The sequence below is a fragment of the Artemia franciscana genome, chromosome 19 (assembly GCF_032884065.1).
Source record: "Artemia franciscana chromosome 19, ASM3288406v1, whole genome shotgun sequence".
Lineage (NCBI taxonomy): Eukaryota > Metazoa > Arthropoda > Branchiopoda > Anostraca > Artemiidae > Artemia > Artemia franciscana.
The window spans coordinates 34,979,848-35,007,379 of record NC_088881.1 but is presented as its reverse complement, the minus strand read 5'-3'; the positions used below and the strand labels follow the sequence as shown (position 1 = coordinate 35,007,379).

At 36.0% G+C, this 27,532-nt stretch overlaps 1 long non-coding RNA gene across 1 annotated transcript in view; it reads left to right on the top strand.

The window, feature by feature from the left end:
• Positions 1-26,779, top strand: part of LOC136039609 (uncharacterized) — a 28,662-nt gene extending 1,883 nt beyond the window's left edge. Inside the window, exons 2-3 of the long non-coding RNA XR_010620492.1 lie at positions 13,865-14,057; positions 26,675-26,779. This is a non-coding gene — a long non-coding RNA (uncharacterized LOC136039609). The remainder of the gene's footprint in view (positions 1-13,864; positions 14,058-26,674) is intronic.
• The last annotated feature ends 753 nt before the right edge of the window (positions 26,780-27,532 follow it).

The following is a 27,532-nucleotide window of genomic DNA, read 5'->3' as shown; positions in this document are numbered from 1 at the left end:
ACTTTTCGTACACATACTGTCAGTCAGTCGGGTACCCAAAACAGTCCGATAACAATTTTTATGGAAAACATCTAGCAAATCTTCCTCCGTTTTCAGGAGCGCCCATGCTTTACAGTCGTATCTGACCACTGTCATCACTGTAGCTTCCAATATTCTAGATATCAGTTTGGAACTTAGAGTCGTAAGTCCCTGCCCAAGCGTAGCCGAATCTAAAAAACTCTGTTTGGAAGATGGTCCCCCTAAAAATCGAGATCCAAAAAGAACCTAAAACATTTTTGATGGGCCAAACCTATATTCCTTGTTCCTTGGTACATGAGGATTCAAGTATACAAGAAAAATTAGAAAAAAATGATTTCCCAAAACGAGGCCAACGAACTCTTTTTTTTCTGTGCAAATTAAATTTTAAAGTCAGAAGTCCTTACGACAAGGAGACCCTAACGTACAAAAAAAATTATTTTCTTGGAATGGTATCCCTTCTGGAATCGCATCAAAAAATTGAAAATGGACAGGAGGACATCCAGTCCCCCCCTAAATTTTTGGCTGATTTGCACAAAAGTAGCAAAATGCATGTAAGCGAATTTGTTTCTTGTTTTCTATTTTTTTTTGAAAAACGAACAAAAATATCCCTCCCCCAAACAAGATTCCCGGGTACGGCCCTGGTCAAAGGAATTATTTTCTGATTTACTTGAAACTTTCAAGGATTTTTACATCGGCTGAAGGGACTATGAGTTTTTTTCTGGGAGGGTGTTAGGGGGCTCATAAATGAGCTACAAAACTTGTCAACCTTGGTCAGTGGGGAACAAAAAAGAGCCAAAATTTTTTCGAAAATTGATTCGGAAAACCTCAGTAAACCATAGGCATTATTTGATTCACTTTAAAATCAAATGTGGGCAGGGCCAAAAGAATCTTAATAGATTCAAAAAGAATAGGTTGTAGGCTATCAATTCGTAACGCCTGACACTGGACGTTATATTCTTTCTAGTTGCTCCTATTTTCTACCATCCGATCTAGCATGTAGAATTAAACAAAAAAAAAAAAAAAATTAACTGAAAGTGAGGAGCGACATTAAAACTTAAAAAGGACAGAATTTATTCCGTATTTAAAAGGGGCTGCCCCAAACTCAACACCTTGTTCTTTATGCTAAATATTGAATCTTTGTCACAACTCTACTTTTCAAAATAGTAAAAACTTTAGCGTAAAGAGCGAGGCGTTAGGGAGGGGGCAGTCCCTTTCATAAACGGATTAATTTTTGTTCTTTTTAAGTTTTAATGTCGCTCCTTACTTTCATTAAAGAAAAGCTTTTTTTATTTAGTTACTGGACGTTATATTATTTCTAGTTGCTCCTATTGTCTACCATCCGATCTAGCATGTAGAATTAAACAATAAAAAAGAATAATTTTTTTAACTGAAAGTGAGGAGCGACATTAAAACTTAAAAAGGACAGAATTAATTCCATAGGCCTATTTAAAAGGGGCTGCCCCAAACTCAAAACCTTGTTCTTTATCCTAAATATTGAATCTTTGTCACGACTCTACTTTTCAAAACAGTAAAAACTTTAGCGTAAAGAGCGAGGCGTTAGGGAGGGGGCAGTCCCTTTCATAAACGGATTAATTTCTGTTCTTTTTAAGTTTTAATGTCGCTCCTTACTTTCATTAAAAAAACACTTTTTATATTTAGTTTCTGAACGTTTTCCCACCAATGCAGGTTCAAATTTCTCTCATCGTACATGAAAGATTAAAACGAAATTTGCATATTGATTTTGGAAGATTTATTCCGTATATGAAGGGTTGACCCCTCCTTAGTACCTTGCTCTTTATGCTATGGCTCTTAGCAATTTAAAAAAAGCTTCCTATTCTAATCAAACGGTCCCCGTGTTTCAGTAGACGCTCTTAAAAAATTGGGACAAATAGTCAAATTTTAGCGTAAAGAGTAAGGTATCGAAGAGGGGACAACCCTTCATATATGGTATAATTTATGTTTGTTTTTTAAATAGTGCCGGTAAATCTGGCTCAGCCTTTATGAAATATACCCATTCCCATTACAGAAAACTCCTCTGTGGAAATTTCACCCAAATTAAAGTGCACCTCCCCCCGTCAAGTTCCCTCCAGGCAGTTTCATGCATGGTGAGAATCCCCCTCCCTGTAAAATTGCTTACGGACGATTCAGCCTCAAAAATTTTCCTTTGCATTCTTTCATTTGAATAACACTTCAATCTCTAATCGGTTCTTGATCAATCCAGAAATACCCATTGCATGGATATTATTTCCCGGAAATCAAAACACGCGAAAAAATGCCGCTGGATAATTCCCCGGAACATCTCTACATAAAAAATTTGGCAAAGAGAATGTAAGATAATTAAAAGAATTTCGTATAGTAATTCTGTCGGATCCCCCCAGTTAAACATTTCCCCTGGAATATTCACGCCCCAAAAATTTTCCTCCCCAAGGAAGATTCTCACTATAGAAATCCACCACAAGCACAATACCCCCCCCCCCAAAAAAAAAATGTCTGTATGCTCCCCAGTAACAAATACAATGTGTAAACAATGGGCGAATTTCATAAACTTCCAGGCCTCTCCCAACGGACTGTCAGGGGTCATTTTACACCTAAAGACATAATTATTTGATCTTTCAAATATACTGAACAAAATTGAAACTCAAAATTTGGATCAGATAGCTTTGGTGGAAAAACAGGCTTGGTAGGGGCCTAGTTGCCCTCCAATCTTTTGGTCACTTAAAAGGGCACTAAAACTTTTATATTCCGTTGGAATGCACCCCCTCTATCTTTTAGGACCATTATTTCGATACAATCACCCCTGGGGGAAAAACAGTAACAAATGAACACGCATTCGTGATCTGTCTTCTGGCAAAATGGTAAAATTTCAAATTCTTGAGGATAGGAGTTTGAAACTTCTGCACTAGGGTTTTCTGGTGCACTGATTCTGTGTGTTGGATTTCCATTAAGATTTCTTTAATTTTAGGGGGCGTTTCCACCTTTTTTCAAAAATTGCCTATAAAGACAGACGCCTATAGCAAAATGGCCTATAAAGATAAAAATTAAAACTAACTTTTGCAAAATTTATTTGTTTTACCTCCGATAAGCCTTAAGCTTACAGGGCTTACAGGCTGGACTTATCGCATTGAATTTCAATCTTTTCAGATAAAAAGAATTGTTGGCTCTCTTTCAAAAGGAATCATCATATTCTTTTTTTCGTTGAAGATCCTTGACCCAGAACTTCAAGAATTGAGTTATAAGCTCTTCAAAAGACGTCTTTGATCTCTTTTTGGGGTACCATGCCATAAAACCATTGTTTATGCTAGACTTCTCCTGGCGACTTATAGCTACATGCACGAAGCTGATAAGAGAAAAAAATTTTTGGTCCTGTACAGCACCTCCTAACACCCCTTTCAATCAAAAAGGTGTTATTTCTTTAGTCCAGACTATGATACTTGAGTGTCTCAAGCTTTGGAAAAAATATTTGCCCTTTTTAAGCCACGTTTTGAGGGGAGACCGTTTCCCTAAACTGAACTACCCTTGCATGATAGGTCTACTTGACCTAGGAATCACGGTGTTACGTTTCAAATCATGCAGAAAATATACTGTTTACTATTCTCTTTAAACAAGCAACTGTGTATATATTTATTTATTTTTTCTTGAAAACGGCTCAAGAAATATGATGTTGAATATTTTCAACATCACATCCATGAGCACATTTCAAGTGCATAAATAACAATATTTCCCCCCCAAGAGTGGTTTTATGGTTTTCAGTATCTACGACATGCAAAATGACAAAAGATGACACATAGGTCTGAACAGCTAAGGAACAAGATACGAAACAAGACTCAGTTATAATCACATTGAATTACAATGGAAAATATTGAATAACGACATCTGCTGTTAGAAGACAAAGCAAAATTAAAACGGTATGAAGGAACGTGTTGGTATAGCATGTGTGAGTCTGAGAAGGATAAACAGGAAGAAGGATTGGATTCCATGTCAGAATTACTTAATTCAAATGAATCTGCTGATTTTTCAACCTAGACTGAAGAAGTGTTATTTTAGCGTCTGCAAAAATAAACAGGAAGGTGAAAATGAATTCACATCTGAAATTCTTAACCACTCTGAAACGGATATAACTTAAACTTGGCACCAGTGAAGGATAAACAGGAAAGAGGAATTGATTTTATGCTAGAAAAGAAATTCATGGGAGTGACGTCACACTTGAATGCATCCAAAGAATAAAAATTATATGATTTTCCCCAAACAATTACATAATTGTTTTTGTATCTACGACTGCGTGCAAAATTACAAGAGATGACCAATAACTCAAAATAGCTAAAGAAAAAGGTATAGAATAAGAAACTGCAAAAATCACATTGAGTTGCAAATTAAAATGTTACACAACGAAATCTGCGGTTAAGCGACAAAGGTTTTACAATGAAATGAAGGAAAGTGTCAGTTTAGTGTGTGTGATCTGTGAATGTTAAAGAGTAAGGAGGAATCTGAAAAATTAGAAAGAGGAATCTGAAACTTGAAAAATTGCGCAAGATGACAAATGACACTGAACAGCTAAGGAAAAAGGCATGACACAAGAAATGAAAAAATTTACATTGAATTCCAAACGAGAATGTATCTTAACACTAAAGAATAAAAGCTTGGGACTGGAAAACCTCTTTTTCCAGTCCCAAGCCTGGAAAAAGGAGGAGGATTAAGCAGAGGATTAGCGCTCCTCTCCCGTCAAAACAAATCAGCGATTGAAACATCGATGAAGAAAAAACCCTCAGATAACGACAACAAGGAATCAACCCTGGACTGATTTATGGACACGAAATAGATTTTCATGTCCAAATCTCTTAGATTTGGTTTTTGGAATGTACAGACAATGTGGAACCTCACCAAAACCGAGCAGGTCCTGCAAGAAGTAGCTGCCTATAATCTTGACATAGTAGCACTGTCAAAAGTGAGATGGACCGGTTTCGGCAAAGAAACACTCGATAATGGCCAAATAATATTCTACAATGAATCCTAAAAGAAATGAGAAGCAGGAGTAGCAATGTTAATATCCCGAAAGGCAGCAATATCCCTCATCAGCTGGACTCCTGTCAATGGTGTAGTAATGTTTGCGAGGTTCCACGGGCATCATACTGAAGTGACTGTAGTCGTGTGTTATGCACCGACGAATGGTGCTGAAGAGTTGGTTAAAGAGCGTTTCTATGACACTCGTAACTCAGTCTCCAAGCATATACAGCGTCATGACATGGTTAAATTCCACGGAGACTTCGACACCAAAGCAGGCAACGGTATATCCTACTGTCCAGAAGTACTTGGCCCATGTGGTATTGGTGACCGGAATGAAAATGGAGCTTTACTTATAGACTTCGCTTCCATAAATGTTCACCTGACTTGTGGAACAGAGTTTCGTCACAAGAATATCCACAAGTACACTTGGACCTCCCCTGACGGCAAAACGAGAAATCAGATCGATCACTTTCTTATAAATGACGATCAACTCTCCAAGGCGTAAGGGCACTCAAAGGAGCTGACGCTAGCTCACACCACAGTCTCTGTATTGCTAAAATTATGCTCAAAACTAAAGACCCCGTAAAAGAAGATAGGCCCCTTGATGCCCCTATATGACTCCGATAAGCTTGCTGAGCCAGACGTCAGAGGAAGTTCTTTTTGAGTTTCCATAACAGGTTTGAGGCTCTTAGACATCTTGGTGAAGGAGAGGGAGACGTGGACACTATATGGAGTAGCATCACTAACACTTTCAATGATTTTGCAAAGGAAGTAATTGGACATAAACGGAAAAACAAAAACCGATGAATCTCTGGTGAAACTTGGCACTTGATCCATGAAAGGAAAAATCTGAAACAACATTTAGTTTCAGCAGGTTTCCCGAATGATGCAGTGACAAAGCTACAGGCATATAGGGATAAGGACAAGCTCGTAAAGTAAAATGCGAAATCTCACAAAAGGACTTTCCCGAAGAGCAAGGCAGCAGAAGCAGAGAAAGCAGCAAAGAAAAGGGATTCTAAGACGGTTTACAAGATCACTAGCGAAATGATTGGAAAGCGGCGAAAAACTGGTGATCCTGTCAAGGACAAAAATGGAAGAATAGTAACAGAAGAGAAATAGATAGAGGAAGTATGAAACAACCATTTTGAAAGTGTCTTAAACTGTCCGGAACCGATCAGATCTCCTAATTTACTGGAGACTCCTTTGCTTATTCTTGAAATAGAAACTGATCCTTCTACAGAAACTGAAATAATTTCAGCATCAAAGAAGCTGAAGAACGGAAGAGCTCCAGGAAACAATGGAATTTCCGCTGAAATGCTAAAAGCATCTGCTAGATCCTGTGTTAAAACATAGATTCTACTGTTTAGCACGATATGGGTCACCGAGGTTTGCCTGAAAGAGGGGATGTGTAGTACCCTTGTTCATGCTCTGCGACAACTAGCGAGGAATCAGTGTGCTCTCTAATCCGGGGAAGCTTCTTGCCCTCATAATTCTGCACCGTATCCAGCCCATGATCGAAAAGCATTTAAGGGATGAACAACACAGTTTCCGCCCAAACGGCTCCTGTGAAGATCTTATTTTCGCATTACGAATGATGTTGGAAGAGTAAACGAGTGGAGACAGAAGCTATAGCTAATTTTCATAGATTTCGAGGAAATTTTTGATTCTGTCCATTGAAATACACTCTGGAAAATCCTCAAGTACTACGGTGTCCCTGACAAACTCGTAAGGCTAATTATAATCCTGTACGAGAGCACGGAATGTTGCGTACAGTTGAGTGAAGGCCAATCGAGATATTTCAAAATCGTCTCTGGAGTAAAGCAAGGACATGTCCTGTCCCCTTTTTCCTTTATACTGGTGATAGATTACATCAACCACGGATGCACAAATTACAGAATCCCAATCAGAAACGAGAAGAGAACCGCAGATATAGACTTCGCAGACGATATTAGTCTCCTCAAATCAGACAAGAAAACCTCCAACAGTTCTTAGATGTGTTGAGAGAAAATACACTACGGATTGGCCTCAAGATAAATGTATCAAAAACTAAAAGTATGGCTCTCAAGGGATCCCCCCTCAACATAAAGTTTGGTAACAAGGATGTAGAACAGATTGTTCTGTTTAAATTTCTGGAAGGCACAGTACAGAACACAGGGGCAATGGACAAAGAAATCCATACTCGTTTCAAACAGGCTATGGTTCGTTTACCAGTCTTCAACAGATTTGGTGCTGAAAAAAGTTCTCGAAAGTTCTCAAACCGGCTGAAACTTCGAGTCCTCAACAGTAACTTCCTCCCAGGTATGTAGTATGGACGCTAATGCTGGAAGTTAAATCAGCAGCAAGAGAAGAGACTCCAAGCCTGTGAGAACAATTGTCTGCAGCAATCCTCAACATAAACTGGACAGAACACGTCCTGAACCAGATAATACGACAAAACCTCTAGTCATCGACATCGATGATCATCGATGATCAGGACGATGTGATTGTTTTACGAATGAAAGACGACTGAACACCAAAGCTCATCCTCCGGTGGCAAACAACGAGAACGCGGCAAAGGCACACTATATCAAAGAGCACACTATGCCGAACATACCAGAGGGACCATCTCAACGTGAATACGTCCATACGACCGTGTTGGGTAGACGTTAGTGCATCAGCCAGTTTGAGGTACTACTGGCATCTCTTCGTTGATACCTGAGGCGCCTCCAGAGGCAGAGGAGGATCTAAGGTCTAAAGTAAGGAAACACGATAATTATGCTATTGCGTAGTTTAGTTATTTCATAAATTACTATGGAATAAGGAGCGCGTTATTTTAGCGTCTGTAAAGGATAAACAGGAAGGAAGAATTGAATATAGGTCATAATTTCCAATCTTAATTTAAATATTTCAGATGGAATAGACATTGGAACATTCCTTGTTGTTATTGGATTGTATAACAACGCAATCAGAGCAAAATGCCATAACTGGGGAACAGCTGGGGAAAATGTAGTTTTGGTATCTATGACGTCATGTGAAATTAAATATGATTGTAAACGAATCCGAACAGCTGAAGCAAAAGGCATGGAAAAATTGTCTGAGATAATGATGGACAAAAACGAAGTGCAACAAGATCTGCGGGTAGGAGACTTGCAACAACAAGCATCACAACGAATCCCAAATGAAAATAGACAAAGAAATCTGCGTTTATAAAATAAGCTAGAGGGATGATCAAATCAAATCGTAAATGAAATCTGCAGTTAGATATATATATATACGCATATATATATGACAACAAATTTACTTTACGACATTGTTAAAACTATTTTAACAGTAACATTAGCTCTTTTTGGCCTTTATCCAGGAAGATAATTTTTTCTTTTTTTCTGAATTAGAATCCACTTTACTTAAACATTTAATAATAAATTTTTTAGCCTACCGAATAGTATGTTGGAGTTTTTTGGTCCTCGTTTCTGAGAGACAAGTTCCCCTAAACTTTTTTTTAACATTAGCCTTCCCTTGGCATTGGGATTTACAACTATAAATCAAAATCTGATCGTTACCAAACATTTTTACGATACCGTACTTCCTCCCAAAAAAGGTTGGTCTTCCTAGCCCATGGAGAGATTCTTGAAAGTTTCTAACTAATTATAAAAATATTTTTGAACCGTTTTCAGACCCCATACTTGGGAAGACATTGCCCAAACCAAAAAGATTTTTGGTACTTTTTCTAGGGTCCATTTCTGAGGGAACCAAATTTTCTAATTAATTTAATTCTCGTCCATTCGGCTGTCAATGGCCTAAAGACTTAAGGTAGATAACTTCAAAGACCACACTGCCTTTTCATGACTAAAGTATAACAGTTCAAAATAGGGATAAAACCTTTTAATCGACAGTGAACTAATTGGTACTTTGTGCTTGGTACTTGCTACTTTGCGCGAAAATAAATACTACTGATACTTGGGAAGACATTGCCCAAACCAAATAGATTTTTGGTACTTTTTCTAGGGTCCATTTCTTAGGGAACCAAATTTTCTAATTAATTTAATTCTCGTCCATTCGGCTGTCAATGGCCTAAAGACTTAAGGTAGATAACTTCGAAGACCACACTGCCCCTTCATGACGAAAGTATAACAGTTCAAAATAGGGATGAAACCTTTTAATCGACAGGTAAAAAAGGAGGGTAAAGGATACGGCATTAGACTTTACAGTCCGTACCGGCGGTGCTTATCTCCGTTTCTTGGCCCTTCAGCCAGGAAGTGCAATGGGGGGTTGGGGGCCAGCCATCCTGTGCTTTCGCACACCCTTCCTGTTTACCTTCCCCAGATTTCTCCAGGTACCCATCTAGAGCTGGGTCGACTCTTGCTAAGCTTACAGAGTCCCGCCACTGACCCCCGTCCCAAACTGAAGAATTGGGTACACTTGGATTCGAACCCGCGTCCTCTCAGACAAGAGATCCCGTTTGTACTGGGTACTTGCTACTTTGCGCGAAAATAAATACTACTGATACTTGGGAAGACATTGCCCAAACCAAAAAGATTTTTGGTACTTTTTCTAGGGTCCTTTTCTGAGGGAACCAAATTTTCTAATTAATTTAATTCTCGTTCATTCGGCTGTCAATGGCCTAAAGACTTAAGGTAGATAACTTCGAAGACCACACTGCCCTTTCATGACGAAAGTATGACAGTTCAAAATAGGGATGAAACCTTTTAATCGACAGTGATCGAAACCCAGTAGTTTTACTGCTGATGATGAACACTGTATATGTTTTCAAAATATCCGGTCAGAAATTTTATATCTTTTCACTGTCGATTAAAAGGTTTCATCCTTATTTTGAACTGTTATACTAAAGACTTAAGGGCGTAAGTTTCCTGTCATTAAAAAAATTGATTCTTCGTGGGGCCTTAGTTTTTGGGGCCCATTCACCCAAACTAAAATTTTTTCCTATATTCGTGTTCCATTTGCTCACAATACTAAATTATCAAAGTTTTGGCCAGTTCAAATTTAAATTTAATTGGCCCTTTCTGGCCATTTGTCGGACCCAATTTTCTCGGGAACTGGCATTTTGTTTTCTAGTTTCCTTTTATGAATTAGGGTTACCTTAACCCAAGGATTTAAGGGTATAACTGTTGAACCAACTAAATTTTAGAAATATCACCCCTTTTCGCCCCATTTTGGTGGGTTTGCCCTAAATAAAATTTTATGTTTGTGGTTTCTTCTTTTCCAAGGACATATCGCTCTAAGTCTTATGCTAAAGTTTGGCAAAATTTTTTAATCTTTTTTTGTGCCTTCTTTCACCTTCTTCCAAGAATTTTTCCTTTGGCTCAGAAAAAAAAATTCTCCAGTGTTGCAAGCCAACCGACCCCCAATTCCTCTATAAAACCTGCGTGTAAGTAATTGGCAATTTATATAATTTACGGCCCTTGTATCAGGGGCTGAAGGGTAGTCATGGTATCTTCAAAGCCGTATTTATTTGAAATTTCTATAATTTTGCGCGAAATGACTATTTCAATATTTTGATCTGTTAGAGTTGGGCCAGTTAGCAAAAAAGGGGTTGGGGTAGGAGTAGCTCCACTACAATCAGTTTTTATGCTTTAAAGAGACACTATAACTTCAACTTACAATCGAATAAGACTGCTCCGAAGTTTTACGATTACCCGAGCCAAATATATTTCGTTGATTTTTATGCTGGATTTTGAAACACTTCCGCAATGGTTACTTTATATTATCATAAATGTCATCTTGATGTACTGTGAATTCTGTTAATGTCAAGTTTTATTTTTTAGATTTTCCTTTTTAAATAACAAGTAAGCATTATACAACGAATTATGCACACATATATGTCTTTAGTATTTTAGTTTCTTTTCATTCTGCTATGGCCCCGATTCCATTTATTCTAAATAGCTTTTGTCCATCTCTGAATGATAAAAGCTAGAGTGAATCTGAGATAATATAAAAAACAACTGAAAAAAAAATGAAATTGAGAAAATAAAAGCTGGGATGGAATTAAACTAGATGTTTCTCTAAAAATTCAATAAACAAGGCCGGGAATCTTGTGAAAGCAATGAAGGAAGAATTATATTATTATACTGTTCAGTTAAGAATATGACATAAAATAGACTACGATTCTTTTAAGTCTATTTCTGTATTCAATTTTGGATATTTTCAGCCAATTCGATAACTGTACGTCACACAGAAAAGGAATTTTTCAGTATGTTTCAGTTCAGTCCAGTTCGGACTATTTGCAATTTTATTAACTCATCTAATAACTCATTACAATTTCATGAATGAATCATTTTATACAATCATGAAAAAAGCTATGTCAGCTCTGCCTATCACAGATACTACCTGTCTTGGCTTTACTTTAATTAGCCATGCTTCTCAGGTTTTACATAACTATCACCAAGTTGATTTTAATTCAAAGTTAACTCTCTGAAATTCATATTCATCCAGTTTCTCCTCTGTGATCCTAGCGCTAATCCTCAGGGCACAGTCATTCTTTAACATAATTAAATGAAATAAGAATTCAACTGAAAGTAAAGAGCAACATTAAAAATTAAAACGAACAGAAATTTTCACGTACATAAGGGGGTTTGGCTTCTTTTCAATTCCTCGCTCTTTCCGCTAAAGTTTGATTTTTCGTTCCAGTTATTTAAGAATGACTCCTGAATCAAAAAAGCCGTTTAGTTAGAATAATTAGCTCTTATTAAAATTCTAAGAAAAGATTCAGCGTAAAGATTGAGATATTGAGGAGACTCCCCTCATATACGTAATAATTTCTGTTAGTTTTAAGCATTAATGTTGCTCCTTAATTTCAGTTGAAAGAAAATTATATGTCCAAGGGCCGTCCTCAGCAATACAAATAAGAAAAAACAACTTACGAGAGGATAAAATCTTTAAAACTAAAATGAACAATTTTTCAAAACAGTCCCAGCTTCCTTACCTCAGCGAAGTTCAACCAGGACTGATAAATAAATTGTTATGAAACGAGGCAATTCAATGAAATGAAAGAAAATGATTTAAAAAACAGGTTTTTAATGCCAGCCTAGCTCTTTTCACTGCTGATCTTATAGGTCTTTTTGTGACAGGTTCTGTGTTAATATGTATTGGTTTTTTAAAATATTTTCTAAGGTCATTTTTAATTAAATTTGTGTATAAAGCATTCATTGAATATTCTCCTAAATCCCTATTTAAGGAAATATTATTATTAATCTTAAGTCTGATTTCAATTGCTTCTCGAACTACTTGCTTTATGCCTAGATCATTGCTAATAATGGCAGATTCTTCAAAAAGTATTTTGTGGCTAGGATTTTCGAAAACATGGCTACTTAAAGCAGAATAAAAAAAAAACAGAAGTAATATTATTAGAATTCAGAGCTTTGGTGATATCATCTTTATGTTTTTGTTGGCGTTTCTCGAAAGAAATTCTGGTGGGTTCTCCCTACATAGGGAGATATCACCAGATCAATCGGTCTGGATATCACCAAAGATATCAAATAGACCTATAAGATCAGCAGCGAAAAAAGATGGGCTGGCATTAAAAACCTGTTTTTTAAATCGTTTTCTTTCATTTCATTGAATTGCCACGTTTCATAACAATTTATTTATCAGTCCTGGTTGAACTTCGCTGAGGTAAAGATGCTGGGACTGTTTTGAAAAATTGTTCATTTTAGTTTTATAGATTTTATCCACTCGTAAGTTGTTTTTTCTTATTTGTATTGCTGAGGACAGCCCTTGGACATAGGGCCGAGATATTCGTTCAAATTTGTTTCCCACTGTCTTAAAAAATTCCCTATTGTTCTTCTTGTTTTTGGTGTTTATTTCTCAATTGATTGTTTATCTAAATCAATTCTTCATTTTCCCACGATTAAGAACATCGACATTAACAACGTTCAACTTAAAAAAAATGTCATTGGCATTAAATTATAAAATTAACTTATTTTTTTCAATTACATGTCAGTTGCATTTCTTTTTTGCAATTGATGCTTTTAAGCTTTTGTCCTCTCCAGACATTTTTTTCAGACTTACTCTTTTGAGCCGTCTTGGCCTAGTTGTTGGCACGCTAGACTTGAAATCCTTTGTCCGTAAGGACGGGGGTTCGAGTCCTGGTGTTGATGGCTATTTGGTGTGGCACAGGGGTAGTTGCGTGACTGTGTAAGTTCAGCAAGAGTCAACCAGCTCTAAACGGGTCCTTCGGAGGAATTCTAGGAATGTAAACAGAAAGGCTGTGCAAAAGTGCAGGATGGCTGGCCCCCAACACCCATTGAGCTGCCTGGCTGAAAGGCCATAAAACGGAAATCAGTACCGCCGGTAGTGACTGTAAAGTCTATTCATGTCATGAGCCTTTTTCTGCCATTTCTTCGTATTTTTGCTATTGGATAAACACATTTGAGTACTCTTGCTCCTTTTCATTTTTATTATTTATAATTTTTTTGCAAAAGTTTCCTGTGATTTGTGCATATTTTTGGAATTTCCTCTCAAACTAAGGGAAATTGATTAACTAAAATAAACCATAATTACAAGTTTTCATAATTGCACCAGATTGCAATTGAACCCATAAAAAATACATCCTTCATTATCTAAGTTTTTACAGTTACAAAGCATATAATTAAACACTACACAACATGATTTAAAATCTTCTCAATTTGAATTTTTTTTTTTTACGGGAATTTACGGCAGTGTTTTTTGTAGTAGCCCCTTCCTAAATTATTTTGATATTTAGTCTAATGGACCCCTATCACCTCAACCAGAAAAAAATGTGATTACTAACAATCTTTTCTCATCTCTTATTGTTTTAAATCATCATGTATAATGTAAATCACATATTTTATAATTTTTTTGTCATCTTTTGTTTATTTATCTTTTTTAGATAATCCTAGAAACTACGAGGAGCTATGCTTCACAAAAGGTTTCTGGTGCAAATCCTGGTGTTCCTTTTGGTGTTCATTGCACAGTCACAGTGTCGATACTTGCCTACACGGTCCGACCCAACTTTTCCCGATTTCACAGAAAGCGATGAAGATTTCCCCAAACTTATGAAAGTTGCAGCACTAATTAAAAAGGTAATTCAAAAATAGACACAAAATGTAAAATCTTGCCTATTTTTAGCGTTCTAATAAAGTTTGTAGTTCGATCCACCGGTATTTCTCCACGTCTTAACTTGACTAATTTTTTTTCATCTGTTGTTGCTCAGACTGATTTATACATGTTTGTATTTTTAATCCTCTTAGGTTTTGTGACACAGTCTTATTCCCGAGCAAAGCAAAAGATGGGTTCAACAAAGCTGGTTTTCGGGCCATCAGACTCAAAGCTCAAAGCCAGCAAGCGACTCAAAGCTTCAGACTCAAAGCCAGCGTGCGAATGTTGACTTACAGAAGAGCGAAGTGTTTCGAAGCGTTTTTTCATGTGGACTATTAAAGATTTTCCTTGTTAGCCAATCGTGTAGGGCTGAACGAAAAGCGGGTGGCAAAAGGCAATATGTACACCCAGCTGCTGCTCTGACTGCTATTACAATCGCTACTTGTACTAGCAGCAGACTTCAATGATATTACACTGATATTACATCAGAAATGCAGGCTGATATTAAAAATTTTACTGCTGATATTACAACTGCTACTTCTACTATGACCAATACTAAGGCTTAAGGTATTAAGGCAAAAATTCTAGAGAATGTCGAGGGGAGGTTGAACTACATCAAAACACACCATGTGCGTACAGGTTGTCAAAAGGGTGTATCACCAATCCAAGAAACGGATCAGGGTATTAAGTTGAAACTTTCAGAGCATGATAGGGTATATTGAACTGACTAAAAGGCAATATGTGCATACTACAACTGCTACTACTGTTACGACTACTACTGCAACTACTACTACGACTGTTGCTACAACTACTAAGGCTAAGTGTATTAACATAAAATTTTCAGGGAATATTGAGGGGGAAGTTGACCTAGGTCAAAACACACTAGATGTATGTGCATATACATTGTCAAAACGTCGAACAACAGTAATATCTTAGAAACGGATTTTAGTGTTATGTTGAGACGTACACAGCATGGTGTGAGGGATGTTAAACTAACCAAATGGCGATTTTCGCATGATACTATTACGTCTTCTACTACCACTAGTAGTAGTGCTATTAATGCTACCAATGCTACTGCTGCAATTACTACTACTACATCTGATAATACCATTGCTACTTTTTTTACTAATACTGCTAAGGCTAAGGGTATTAAGGAGAAAATTTCAGGGAATATTGAAGGGGTATTGAAAGACCACACCAACAATGTGTTAGGAACCGTTAAGCGCATTAAGTTGAAACTGAAAGGACTTACTCCTCCCACAATTCCACCTTTGTGCTGATAAATATCTGATTATAATTTTGGATTTTGTCTGTAATAAGATGTGCTCTTTCATCCCCCTCCCCTCAGCACCAATGTAACAGGCCCAGTATAAACTATTTCTAGTGATCAAGGACGATTAAAGAATTGTTTCTAGCTCTATCAAACTTCTTTCTAGTTTTTTTTTTTAGCCTCATGGAGAGCTAGAAAACTTGCTAAAAAGCTGACTTGTGAAACTACAAGTACACCCCCCCCCTACCTTGACAGAGATCCACCGAACTTACACTATAATGGCAACGGGTAATCATACGACGCTGTAAGCACATTTCGGCAAGCCTCAAATGAATAAACTTGGTGAATGAAGTTTTAGCACGAATGTCAATAATAATTATTCATTTCAATATACAATTTTCTGATAATTTGAAGTTCATTGTCTATCTTAGAATTTCCACTCAATAGCTTTTTAGCACCCTTTTGGCCAAAATTTTTGTTTTTCGAAAATGGCAGCAAATCCCTTTTCCAGGGCAGCTTTTATTGTCAAACAGTTCGTGGTAACGAACTGTAGTAAGGAGCGACCCGGCTCAATAGTAACTAAAACTCTAAAAATGGAATTTTGATACCAATAGCTACATCAAAAGAATCGCATTTTAATGCTGGTTTTAAATATTTAAGTTTCATCAAGTTTAGTCTTACCCAGAGCCTAGCCTGAGAAAATTTGCGTTATTTTAGAAAATAGGGGGAAACGCCCCCTAAAAGTCATAGAATCTTAACGAAAATCACACCATCAGATTCAGCGTACCAGAGAACCCTACTGTAGAAGTTTCGAGCTCCTATCTACAAAAATGTGGAATTTTGCATTTTTTGCCAAAAGGCAGATCACGGATGCGTGTTTATTTGTTTTTTTGTTTTTTGTTTTTTTTTTCCCCAGGGGTGATCGTATCGACCCAGTTGTCCTAGAATGTTGCAAGAAGGCTCATTCTAACGGAAATGAAAAGTTCTAGTGCCCTTTTTAAGCGACCAAAAAAATTGGAGGGCACCTAGGCCCCCTCCCACGCTAATTATTTTCCCAAAGTCAACAGATCAAAATTCTGAGATAGCCATTTTATTCAGCGTAGTCGAAAAACCTTATAACTATGTCTTTGGGGACGACTTACTCCCCCACAGTCCCCGTGGGAGGGGCAACAAGTTACAAACTTTGACCAGTGCTTACATATAGTAATGGTTATTGGGAAGTATACAGGCGTTTTCAGGAGGATTTTTTTGGTTTGGGGGAGGGGTTGAGAAGAGGGGGATATGCTGGGGGAACTTTCCTTCGAGAATTTGTAATGGGAGAAGAAAATTTCCATGAATGGAGAGCAGGATTTACTAGCATTATTTAAAAAAAAACAATTAAAAAATAAAAGTGAAAAAGCTTTTTCAGCTGGAAGTAAGGAACAGCAATAAAACTTAAAACAAACAGAAATTATTACCCATATGAGGGGCTCACCTCCTTCTAATACCTTGCTCTTTACGCTAAAGTATTTTCAGTAATTTCAACTACTTATTCTACGGCTTTTGTGATTCAGGGGGTCATTCTTAATGAATTGGGATAAAATTTAAGCTTTAGTGTAAAGAGCGAGGTACTGACAATGGGGCGAATCCCCTCATATATGTAATAAAAACATGAGAATACATAAGTTCTTTGCGTAAGCTAATTTATAAGTTACGTAAATCTTTTACCAATAAAAAGATTCGTAAAAAATTAAAAGTTCTAGTTGCCTTTTTAATTAACCAAAAAATCGGGGGGCAACTAGGCTTCGTCCCCCGCTCTTTTTTTCTCGAAATCATTCGATCAAAATTATGAGAAAGCCATTGAGCCAAAAAAAAAAAAATATGCAAATTTTGTTTTGATTATTCCTCTGCGGAGAGCCAAAATCAAAACATGCATTGATTCAAAAACGTTCAGAAATTAAATAAAAAAAAACAAGTTTTTTTAACTGAAAGTAAGGAGCGACATTAAAACTTAAAACGCACAGAAATTACTTCGTATATGAAAGAGGCTGCTTCCTCATCAACGCCCCGCTCTTTACGCTAAAGTTTTTTACTGTTTTAAAAAGAAGAATTGAGAGAAAGAGTCAAACTTTAGCGTAAAGAGCGGGGCGTTGATGAGGAAGCAGCCTCTTTCATATACGAAGTAATTTCTGTGCGTTTTAAGTTTTAATGTCGCTCCTTACTTTCAGTTAAAAAAACTTGTTTTTTTTTATTTAATTACTTAAACATACCTTTCTGATAAGTCTGCTCTCGGTATTCTAGGATAATTTATTCAACACATTTACCCCTAGGGAACAAAAACAGTCAAATAACCAGGCATTCGTGACTGTTCTCGAAAAAAATTGTAGGGTAGATAGAGGCATGAAACCTTTATAATAGAGTCCCACAACATGGTGAACTTGATGGCGTAATTTTCAGCTTAATCATTTCCCCTTTTCCGGGTGTTTCCGCCCTTTTCTGAAAATGAGGCAATTTTTTCAGGCTCATAAAGTTACATGGGCTGCTTTGAAATTGCTACTACTACTACTACTATTACTAATAACTCACTGCAGCACCAAGCCACCTGAGGCCAACAGAGCTACGCACGCTCCTCCTCCAACCTAATCTATTCAAGGTCTCCTTCTTTACACCCTCCCAGGAAGCTCCCATTTTCTTTAAATCTTTATTTATGACATCCTCCCAACCCAAACAAGGACGACCTGCTTTACTTTTGGAATAATAGGAAATGCAATAGCAGTAGAGTGAAGTGGGATCTATGAACTACTCATCTATTGTTCTTTTTATTATAATTATTTGTTTTAAAATAAAGAAGGACAAAGGCGCTTTTTATGGAAGGAGCTCCCGTAGAAACTTTGGATAAGACTCAATCGATCGGATGGTGAAAGTGCTAGTGCACTTTTTAAGAGTCAAAGGTGATTGTAGGAAAATCAGCTCCCCCTCCTTCCATTTCTTTTCCCCTCAAACATATCAGACCAAAACTTTTAGACGGCCATTTTGTTCAGCATAGTTGAAAGGTCCAACAACTATGCCTTTGGGAATAGCACCCCCTGCCCTTGGGGAAAAGGTTTTAAATCACACTTTTTGTCCATTAATTATATATATAGTATCTGTTATTCAGAAAGGGGGGTATGTTTAACCTTTTGTGCCCAAAAGCCTAAAGGCATTCTGGTGAAGCTTTCAGGGAACACTGAGAGGAGTGTTGAACTAAATAAAAACAAATATGTACATACAGGATGTCAAAAGGGCGTATATCAAAAATATCGTAGGGTATTAAGTTTGAACTTTCAATGAATAAGACAAGATGTATTCCATAAACAAAATCAAGAAATGGCATCCAACAAATACATAACACTGATACCCGTAAAAGTTACATGACCTGTAAAGGAGGGAAAAAAGACAGTTATTACTTAAACAACAACCCGTAAACAATAAGAAAAAGATAGGGAAGGGGAAGAGAGAGGGTGAAGGAAGGGATGGAGAGTGAAAAAAATAAAGTGGGAAGGATTTCAACCATTTATACGAATTTTTTTCTGATAGCTAAACTGGCTCCTATGGAAACTTATATGATTATAAAAAATAATACACCATGGAGTTGAAGAAAAGTGAAAGATTCACAGGAAAGAATATAAAGTTTTTCAACACCAAGAAACGGTTTAGTTGCTAAACGATTTACTTCATGGATAAGATTTGCAACTTCAAAAGTAGTTGGAAAGCAGTTTAAGAAAAAAAGGAAAAGTATAACTGTGGATTGAGAAACATACGAATGATTTAAACTGTGGAATAGGATTCTCAGCATTAGCCAAGGAAAAATATGCTTGAGGTTTCTTTGAATACCAAGGTTCCTGCCTACCTTCAGAAGGATGAGGGGTATGATCAATTGACCAAAAGGCCAATATGTGCACGCTACTACTGTTAAGGTACTACTACTACTACTTCTACAAATAATACTATACCTTTTACTAATAATACTATAATTACAACTGGAATTGCTACTAGAACTACTACTGTATAAAATACTACTACGGCGAGTATTACTACTACGACTACTGAAGCTAAGGATACTAAGATGAAACTTTCAGAGAATGTGGGGGGGGGGACATTGAATCCGGCAAAAGGCACTATATGCATACTAGTGTGACTACTTCCACAGCTACTACAGATATTGCTGTGAAAGCTATAGGTATTAAATAGAAAATTTCAGGAAATACTGAGGGGGATGTTGAATTTAATCGAAACGCTCTATGTGTATGCAGGCTGTCAAAAATTCGGATCAGCAATATCTCAGGAACAGCTTAGAGCATTACGTTGAAACCTACAGGGCATGCTGATGGGGATAGTGAACTAATAAAAAGGCATTGTGTGCAGACTACTACTGCTCCTCCTACTAGTTCTACTATTACTGATGTTAATGGTATTAAGGGGAAAGTTTTAGGGAACGATCAAGTGAATGTTTGACGAAATTAAAACACTATGGGCATACTGGCTATTAATAGGACTTATTAGCAATGTCTCTGAAATTTTTTAAAGTATTAAGTTAAAACAGTCAGGGTATGATGAGGGGATGTTGAACTAACCAAAAAGGTGCAACGTGAATGCTACTACTACTAATGCTACTGCTGCTCCCAATACTCCTACTATTAATTTTCCACAATAACTATTACCATTGTTAATGCTAAGGGTATTAGGTAAGACTTTTAAGGGAATGGCGAGGGTAGTGTTGAACTAAATCCAAACACGCTATGTGCATGCAAGCTCTCAAAAGGGTGTGTCAGCAGTATTTAAAGAATGGCATTAAGGTGAAGATTGCAGGGTATCTAGAGGGGGATTTTGAACTAAATCAATATACATTATGACAGTTGGACTATTAAAGGGAAGTATCAGCAATATTTCAGAAATATCTTATGATATCAAGCTAGAACTTTCAGGGCTACTGATATTACTACCACCTTTGCTATTACTTTTACTACTAATACTGTTACAATTGAACTAGATTAAAATAGTTTAAGTGCGTTCAGGTTGTGAAAACAGTATAGGCGGAATATGTTAGGACTCACGTAAGGTATGAAGTAGAAACTTTCAGTGAAATTTTGTGTTGCTATAACGCCGAATAAAAAGGCATTATGTACATACTGGTTGTTCATATCTCAAGAGCGAATGAGGGCATTCAAATGAGGGAGGGTAACGAATGAGGGCTGCTACAACTATTACTACTACTTTATTACTATTACTACTTATACAGCTAATACTACTGCTACTACTACTACTATTACTACTACTGCTGCTACTACTACTGCTGCTACTACTGCCACTACTAAATACTACTACTACTACTAATAATACTACTACTACTACTACTACTACTACTGCTACCACTTTTTTTACTACTACTACTATTACTGCTACTACTACTTCTACTACTACTACTACTACTACTGCTTCTGCTACTACAGCTACTACTACTATTACTGCTACCACCATTACTACTGCTACAACTATCACAACTACCAGTAATACTACTGCTACTATTAAACTAAATAAGAAGAATTTAGGCGCATCTAGGATGTCAAGGTGGTATAAATGCAATATCTCAGGAAGCAAATGGGGTAGTAAAGCTGAAATATTCAGGAAGAGCTGAGGAAAAAATAAAACTAAACCAAAAACAAACCATGTGCATTTAGATGATCAAATGCTGTCTTCAGCAAAGAAAATAATAAACAATAAAACACTTACAATAAAAGCTCTCGGCTAAAAATTCATTTTTTTTTTAAATAGCATGGCATCATTACTTCTTAACGAAAAGTTCAGCCAAGACTGTGCGATAAAAGCTAAGATTTTACAAGCTAAAAAGATTCATTCATTGAACTAACTGTATTTATTAAAAATTGGAATAATTTCTCATTGCGATATTTGCCTTCTCTGCAGCTAATCTTGTAGTTCTTTTAGGATTGGGCTTGTTTTTATTTGTTCCTATTTTGTTTCATTTTGAATTATATTACTTTCTATAATCAATTTTATAATTAATTGTAAGTGTTTTATTGTTTATTATTTTCTTTGCTGAAGATGGCCCTTAGATATAGGGCCGAAATGTTCAAATAGATTTTGTTGGTTCAGTATCTTGGGAAAGAAATCCTCATTATTCTCTCTTCTGTGGTTGAATCTTGGTAATGATAATAGTTTTTTTCGATGTCATGAGAAATAAAATACATGGCTCGAAATAAAGACCTTTTTCAGTAAAGTGCAGTTCAGTAAGTTTAGGTTTTGTCCAAATTAAAAAAGATTAAAGAATAATTTCTGTTCCTGACTACTACTATTAATAGCAACAAACTCATTGCTGCACCAAGCCGCCTGAGGCCAATACAGCTGCACACGTTCCTCCTCTACCCCAATATATTCAAAGCCTCTCTGTGTAAACCCTCTCCTTTTCTTCTTTACACCCTTTCTTTTCCTATTCGGGGACAAATGCTGCTTTTCATCTGAACCTAAATGGATGAACGAAAAGGACGATCTTTGACAATCTGTCATCTTTCGTCCACAAAATGTATACTAGCTGTAACAGGATATTACTAGCTATAGTCCTAGAAATCAGGATAAAACGATATTTTTCGCACAGCTTACTGTTTGAAATATGATCAGTCAAACGGGTATTAAAAAAATCCGCAGACAATTCCACTAAAAAACATTTATCAAAAGCTCCCTTATTTTGGTACCATGATTGATCACCGTCATTTCTAAAGCTTCTATATCGGTTCGCAGAGTTTTCTTCTTGGTCTTCTAAAAATTTTTCAACTATGAAAAAAACACTGTACCTCGGTTTTTACCTTTAACATCTCCGCGGCATCCACCATATTTATTAGTATTTACCCATCACTTCCTCTTCACTTTCACTTATCCTTAATATAAACAACTTAGTCTACTTAGCAGAAATTTCAAACTTACTCTGCCCTTCGATCCTCTCCTACATTCACTTGAAACCTCACATAATATTAGAAAATTAGGGTATAAAAATGCACTTTAAGGAATTAGGTATGCTCCTTCCCACCTTTACCATAAATCACCGAACCTCCTCCACAACGGTTGATCCTCAATAATACACTCCTGATCAAGGTTTTATCAAACGTTAAGTGAATTAACTTATTTAAACTGAGTTTTAAAATAGCTCCTTTGATGCATGTTTTACTATCAAATATTCTGCTTCATTACGTTTCGGTTACTATTAGCAGGAGTTACTCCTTACTTACTAAATAAATTATGATCTAAGATAGTTAAAAAGAGTATACCACTTTTATTTCGAATTTAGCCAATACCAATCTTTTTTAAATGAGGGAGGAGGTGTTTCAAATTTCAAAAATAATTTTTCAGATTTTGATGTCGAACTTAATTAATTTAAAACTTTAATTGGTCTGATTGTCTGATTAGCACCAGTGAAAACATAGGTGTACTTTGATATATTATTTCAGAGAAATTGCCAAAGGATTTGTTTGGGTGCCCAACTGACTGGCCGTATTTCAACCAGGAGGTTGTACGAAAAGTGTGGTTCAGTCCCAGTGTCTAAGGCTGTAATGAGGGAAAGGTTGAGATGGCCTGGGTATGTTCTGTGGTTGAAGGGTGACAGGTTGTCAAAGATTGTCTTTTCAGCCAACCAGCTATATGGAAAGCAGGTCGTCAGTGGTTGCGGTGGGAGGACGTCATAAAGAAATATTTTAGACAAATGGGAGCTTTCTGGGAGGGTATAAAGAGGGAGGATTTGGATAGATTGGAACAGAGGAGTAGTGTGCGCATCTGTGTTGGCGTTAGGAGGCTTTTTGCTTTGGTGAATTGTTAGTAATGGTTGTAGAATAGGGTTTTTAAAATCAAACTCTTGCCGTTTCAAGTTTGCGCTTTTGTATTGCAAGTGTACCGTTTTGGATTTTACATATGTATGCAAATTTGTGCCGTGTTATTCTTGTGTAATTGTACGGTTTTAATGTTTTAACGCAAGGCAACAATTTTGCTATCATTTATAGCGGAGATTGATATTTATCTACCGAACTAAGTTTAAAATTTTGTTTTGAATTTTGAACTTTGTTTTAGAAAAGAAGTAAAACTTTCCTATATCTTAAACCAAATTTAGATTATCCTGTAAGAAAAAGTCGAAGTACTATTACAATCGGTCTCATTGAATAGATAAATCTGAAATGGGCAAGTTTTATCAGCAAGCTAGTCATAGAATCATATGTTTCGTAGATAACGTAAACCCAAGTAGAAACACAACTTTTATTTTATTTACTTGTCATTCCTATTAAAAAATACTTGAAAAAAATAGAAAATATAAAAAAAGAACCTATTTGAAATTTTATGAGACTGCTAAATAAGAAACTTTAAATATCTTCTACAAAAAGGGTTCATTCACTTAATTTTATGGCAAAGTCACAGGAAACATTGCATGCAGATTTGTGTTCTTCATCATAAAGTTCCCCAAAAAGTTAATAGCTGCAAGGTGTAGAAAACTAAGAGATTCGATAGTTTTAACTTCTTTTTATCATGGAAAAAGTAAAAGCACTTATAAATTTAATGACAGAGTTAGAAGAAGAAACTTGGATATACTTGTACATTAAGAAACAAGAAAAAAAGCAATTTGCGACAGGACAAGACAAGCTTTTTGAATTATTAGAAAGTGATTTTCAAGGTCGGACAAAAATAAAGAGGGAGTGGTTATAAAAAAGAAAATAAATTATCGAAACAGCTTAGAAGACGTGTTTTCCAAAAAAATAGACAAGAGAAATAAAGTATATGTAAAGAATACGGCAACAGACTTTACAGTCCCTACAGTCCATACGGCAACGGACTTACAGTCCCTACCGGTGGTGCTGATCTCCGTTTCCTGGCCCTTCAGCCAGGAAGTGCAGTGAGGGGTGGGGGCCAGCCATCCAGTGCTTTCACACAACCTTCCTGTTTACTTCCCCAGATTTCTCCAGGTACCTATTTAGAGCTGGGTCGACTCTGGCTGAGCTTAGAGTTACGCCACTGACTCCAGATCTACACAAAATAACCCGCGACACCAGGACTCGAACCTCTGGCCTCACGGACAAAGGATTTTAATTTTAAAGTGCTAACCACTCCACTGGGAGAAGTAAAGTCATATAAAAAATTCAACTTAAAACAAATAAAAACTACTGTGGTAAAAAATCTTTATTAAAGTAGACAAAATAAAATTCACGTCCAGTCAACAGAGAGCAAATCTTATTAAACTAATTTAATAATTGTGTAAATGAAGCGAAACACAAATTAAAATGCATATCTTCAGACAAAAGTAAGAAAATTAGAAAAATAACACTAAAAGTCAAAAAAGGAAGAGGGACAGAGGAGACGGAATCCAAGCGTGAGCATAAATAAAACTGAAATTAAAACTACATCAGTCATCCAAAATTAACAAAGAAAAACTTTGAAGTATTTTTTTTTTCATTAACAAATGATTCTCTGGAATAATTTCAGGCAAGTTAAATCATTATTCTTTGGAATAATGAATTAAATGAGTGAACCATAAATGAATAAAAGGAGCCTTAAATGAATAAACGAATGAATGATAAGATTCAAAAATAAATAAAGATATGCTAAAACAGAATAATAGATGAAGCCTAAAACGAACAGAAATTAAAATGAATCAAATGTGTGGCTACAACCCCTTTTCACACTTTAAAGCGTCATTTGTGCTATGTTGAAAATAATTTACATTTCGAGCAAGGCGTTTTACTTGTCTTAGCATAAGGATAGCACAGTGCACACAGCACACAGGACAACAGAGTGTCATTTGTTTTCTTTTAGAAATAATTTATGTTTTTGGCAACGTGTTTTTACTTATCTTAATATAAAAGTAGCAGAAGCACACAGCGCACAGCGCAAAAAGAGCGTCATTTGATTTACGCTGAAAATAATTTATATTTTGAGCAGGTCGTTTTCACTTGTCTTAGCATAAAGATAGCACACAGTGCACAAAGCACACAGGACAATAGAGCGTCATTTGTTCTCTGCTGAAAATAATTTATATTTCCAACAACGTGTTTTTATTTGTCATAAGATAAAAATAACATACGCAAAACGTAATGCTAATGAAGAAATAAGACCTACCGCTAATCCAAACAGGACCACAAGTCTCTCTTCACAAACACTATAAAAATGTTTAGCTTCATTCGCAGTTCACTGAAAAAAGCTCGAGGAGTTCAAAATCTGTGACTTTATTATAAGCAGTAGAGTTCGTTTTCAATATTTTCTTTTCCATTTAAATATATAGAAAATTCATATATATATATATATATATATATATATATATATATATATATATATATATATATATATATATATATATATATATATATAAACATCGGTAATTTTGAAGTAAATCCAATTGTGAATTAGTCTTAGCATTTTTGTTTTTAAGATGAATTCAAAAAGGAATGAACTGTTTCCTGCATAAATGGTGGTACAATGACATACCTTTGAACGTTGTCTAGTACTGAGCAATGTCAAAAATCAGTGCATCATCAGAACTGCCTGTGGTTCTCTAGGTCGAGATAAAGTTTTTCATCTGAGAAAATTTTTAGAAACAACCAGGGTATGCTTTAGTCAATTTGAAATGAATAACATACCACTAATCAATAATTTAAAGCGACAATTTAAAACTGTAAATTTATCTTCATTTTTAAAAGAAAAATCTGAATCAGGTTTACAGTGGACAGCTAAAATAGAAAAACAGAAAATAGAAAACTTAAAAAAAACAACAACGTAAAGACAGAAGCATTGGCTTCCCTATGTAAAGGGAAAAGCAACTCCGATAATTCGAAAGGTAGTATGTGAATTTTAACAGAGAAGAAAAGCAATAAAACGCACATTGGATATTTTGATTGTTACTGAATAACAGTTGTTTGCACAAAATATTTTATATAGTCTTCAGAATAAAAAAAATCTTTAAATCAAATGCTCAGAAACTATAACTATTTCAGCATTTTGGAATAGGAATTTGGAAAAAATAGAGCCTCTGGATATAGTGAAACGGAGATAAGACCAATCAATCTAGGATGAGCTGTCTAATAGAAGGAGTTTTAATACCCATTTGACTGAAAAGTTTTACTTACCACCTTATCCATTGTCAGAATGAAAACAAAAAGATGAGATAAATTACTTTGATATGATATGATCAATTGAGCCACGGCTTTTTAATTATTTTCATTTTCAGGAAAATCAAAGGAGGTATATGAAATAATAACACTTTTTCCTAACGTTTATTTCTAAATTTTAACATTTTAATCTTTGAATGTTAGATTTGTTTTTGTATTTCAGATGGTTGCGGCTGGCTACTTCAATGATGAAAATACAACCAGGTGAAAATACAATATTTAAGATTGGTTTTGTCAGCAAAGTTTCCAAATAAATTATATTTAAGGACTTGTGGTTTGATTATAAAAAATAGTGTTGACGCATTATCGTTTAGTAATTAATTGAAATGAAAGATAATTGAAATGAAAGATAATGAAAGATTAATTGAAATGAAATGATTCACCGAGTTTCTTAGTAAATTTGAACAGTTACAATCTTTAACAGAAGCGCACAGGAATCGAACGGCAATGGAAGCATAAGAAAGTATCCAATAAATGTTAAAAAACGCATTTAGATTAGTTTTAAGGATATTTCCAGCGTTGTCTTATTATTTTTATAAGCTTTTTTTGGGATCTTCAGGGAGACGTTACAATACATTAAAATCCTTAACAACAAACACTTATAGACAGGCAAATTGTATTGCAAACATGGAAAATGATGTGCATTAAAAATCTTGACGTAAATTAAAAAACGTGTTTAACTTACTACTACTACTGCTAACAAATCACCGCAGCACCAAGCCACCTGAGGCCAACACAGATACGTACGCTGCTCCTCCACCCCAATCTATTCAAAGCCTCCCTCTTGACACCCTCCCAGGAATTCCCAATTTCCTTTAGATCTTTCTTTATGGCATCTTCCCACCCTAGACGAGGACAACCTGCTTTTGTTTAGCCCTAAGCGGTTGGCCGAAAACGACAATCTTCAACAATTTGTCACCCTTCTTCCGCAGAACGTGCCAGCGCCATCTCAACCTTTCTTTTATTATAGCCCTAGAAAGCAGGTTTGAACCACATTTTTCGTGCAGCCTATTGTTTGAAA